This window comes from Rutidosis leptorrhynchoides, chromosome 1 (genome assembly GCF_046630445.1).
Source record: "Rutidosis leptorrhynchoides isolate AG116_Rl617_1_P2 chromosome 1, CSIRO_AGI_Rlap_v1, whole genome shotgun sequence".
Classification (NCBI taxonomy): domain Eukaryota; kingdom Viridiplantae; phylum Streptophyta; class Magnoliopsida; order Asterales; family Asteraceae; genus Rutidosis; species Rutidosis leptorrhynchoides.
Genome location: NC_092333.1, coordinates 339,794,673 through 339,798,409, shown reverse-complemented (window position 1 = coordinate 339,798,409; position 3,737 = coordinate 339,794,673).

The following is a 3,737-nucleotide window of genomic DNA, read 5'->3' as shown; positions in this document are numbered from 1 at the left end:
TGATTATGTATCTAAATGGGCGGAAGCACAAGCTCTCCCAACTAACGATGCACGAGTTGTAGTCAACTTTTTAAAATGTCTTTTTGCAAGGTTTGGAACACCGAAAGCTTTAATAAGTGATCGGGGTACTCATTTCTGTAATAATCAACTTGAGAAAGTTCTTAAAAGATATGGAGTAACTCATAAAATCTCCACCGCATATCATCCACAAACAAGTGGACAAGTTGAAAATACCAACCGAGCTTTAAAACGTATTCTAGAGAAAACCGTAGGATCAAATCCGAAGGAATGGTCCATTAAATTGGAGGATGCACTCTGGGCTTTTAGAACAGCCTACAAAACTCCAATTGGAACCACACCTTTTAGACTTGTTTATGGAAAAGCATGTCATCTTCCAGTAGAAATTGAACACAAAGCATTTTGGGCTTTGAAAACATGTAATCTTGATTTACATGAAGCCGAACGTCTACGATTAAGTCAACTAAACGAATTAGAAGAATTAAGACATGAAGCATACGAAAATTCGTTAATCTATAAAGAAAGAACGAAGAAATGGCATGATAAAAGAATCAGAAGTTCAAAAGAATTTAAAGAAGGAGACAGAGTTCTTCTTTTCAATTCACGATTCAAGCTATTTCCTGGAAAATTGAAATCAAGATAGTCTGGACCATTCATAGTCAAAAGAGTTTTCCCATACGGAACGATAGAATTAATAAATTCAAATGGGATTAAATTTAAAGTTAATGGTCACAGAGTTAAACATTACATACATGGTCCGATGGAAGTCGACAACGAAGTTAATCACAATTTCGACACCACAGCTAACTAAGTGTGGGGAGAATCAAGTCTTTAAAAGATAATATGTATTTCTGTTAGAGTTAGATTGTCTGTTTTCGTGTAGTTCTCGAAAATGGAACCCGAATGGTCTTTCCCTAGCAGACCCTAAAGAACTAGTCTTCTCCCCCCATTCTGAATTTTTATTTTTTTAGATTTTTACAAAATGAAGACTGCCTGTGAACTAAACCATGGTCTAATGCTACACGCTTTGATCACTAAACGTAATAATGACATACTACCGAGTGAAATAGTATCAGTAATCAGAGAAAGAATGGACGGAGTTAGAAAAGAATCCAGATGCGAAGATAATAAGTTACAATTTGGTAAAGGAAAATCAAAATCCACAGCGAAAAGAAGAGCACGACACCTAGAAAGATGTCACAAATGCGGAAAATGGTCACATGGAGGTAAATGTTCAAATAATCAAACCTATTCAAATACCGAATTTGTTACTTTATGCAGAGACGGACCGTTCATATGTTTAGAAGAAAAGACACTGAATGCTCGAGGTTACGCCTATGTAGCCATGGAAAACCAATTAAACCGACTATCTTATGAATGGGATAGATCATATAACTAAGAAATCTATTTCACAGGTATGTCTGTACAGTTTTTATTTTTATTTTTATTTTTAACCTTTTGATAATAAACGCTAATTTGTTCGCTAAAAAGTATTAAATTGGTATTGAATAAAATTAGGTTTGGCGACCGAAATTATTGATATCATTCAAAAATTTATTACATCACTGCGAAATTTAACGTTTATTCTTAAGGTATAAATATCTTTAATCAATCAACTCAAAATATTTCAAAAATTCGTCATGAGTTAAATTAGGTCTTGGAACCGAAATTACTTTACCGAAAAGAGGGGCGCATATTTTTGATAATATTTGATTGATTAAAGTGGGATAAAAAGACAAAAAGATTTTTAATTTTATTTTTACCATGTTTTTAAAATTAATATTTGAACCCTTTATAAATATTGTAAACTTTGTAAAATCAATATTTTTAAAATTGTAAATATTTGAAAAATTAATATAAGTTTGGTATGAATTTATAATATGAATTTTTAAATTAAGTTTGGTGTGAATTTTTAATTTTTAAAATATGAATTTTTAATTTTATGCATTTCAAATTTTAAGTTTGGTGTGAATTTTTAATATTAATTTTGAATTTTATATTTAATTTGTGTGAATTTAAAAACAAAAATTTACTTTATCTCATTAAGTTAAAATATGATTTTTAAAATTCGTCGTAAGTTGAAGACTAGGTCTTTGAACCGAAATTGCTTTACCCGAGAGAGGGACGAGAACTTTTATTATCATTATTTTTAATCTCATTGAATTAAAGTATGCCAAAAACATTAAAAAACCAAAAATCTTAGCTTTTAAAACAATCGCTACAAAAAGAAAAATTTTAAAATTTTGTCGAGGGACGGACTAGGACATCGATCCGAAACGACCTCGTCCTAAATAACAAGGGAAACAAAATTTTAAAATTAATTACTTAATTGTTTTAATAAGTTAAAGATTAAAAAAAAAAAAAAATATATCAAACTCTGCGACTCGCGGAGTTTGAAGGGTATTTCACCGCGAGTCGCGGAGGGACCAAAACCCAGAAAAAAATAAAACGCAAAAAAACAGAGCAGTTCACTCCCCCACCCAAAAATACTGCGAAGAACAGCGAAAAAACCCACGAAAAACCCGAAAAATACACCCCAAAATCACAATTTTTAACCGTTAATCACCAAATCTTTTACTAAAATCATGTTGAGAAGGATGCTATCTAGGAATTACTCAAGAAAAACGGTAAATTTCTACACCTAAACACCATTTAATCCGAAATTAGTGTTCTTGAGCCATTTTTTTCCCAATTTGATTTTGATGTTTTTTAGTGTAATTAAGCTTAAATTGTTTATGTATTATGCTTGTATAACCTAGATTGATGCTGTTTAACATGATTAGAAGCCTTAAACTTCAAATTTTGAGTAATCTAGGGTTTGTGTTCTTGAGCAAATTTGGGGCTTTTTGATATAAACAGGTTATGGCCGATTTTTGTCATGAATTGTTGCTAAATTAAGTAGTGTAACATGTCTACGTAGTTAAATGATTCAAACTTTGAGCCTAAACATGATTTTGAGAATTAAAGTGGACTTTTTCAAGTCTAAAATTCATGAACTTGATTTTTGAGAGATAATGCCATTTGAGACTTGTTTAATTGCTAGTAATGATTATTTTGACATGTTATTTGAGTTGAATGCTTATGAACTTGGCGAACATTTTCGTATATGCTTATTTGAAAAAGTGTAAATTTGATAAAAATGTGAAAATGAGCTTAAGTTTGATATAAATTGATCATGTCATTGTGATTATTTTGATTGATGATTTTGCTGACACTAATGCATATTTGGATGCACAAAAATTGTGTTTGATGTGTTTTGCAGACTGAAAGGGGTGAATCTTCCTCACAAGCCCGCAATGCTCCTGCTGAGAATGCAGGACAACAGGAAGTGGATAACTACTACAAGCAGGATATACCTCATCCAGTCATGACCTTTTCTGATATGCACTTGGAAGAATTGCACCCGAACCTGAGATTTGACAGACTTTGGATAGATTATCCAAAATACCAAAGGGTTTTGCATACTCTTCATTCTAAGGTTGTTGAGGTACCGAGGGTCATAGAATGGGGACCCTTAGAAGCTGTAGAATTGGCCGGGCCAATTAGGGAATTACTTGTACAGAGGTATGGTAATTCTACTTTTAATGACTGGGTACGTTTATTCACCATGCGTAGACCTGTATATAAAGTATGGTGTGAAGAATTGTTGTGTAGTATAGAGTTGAATGATCGGGTAGCTAGTTTAACCGATCATTCTTTTATTAGATTTTTGTTAGGTG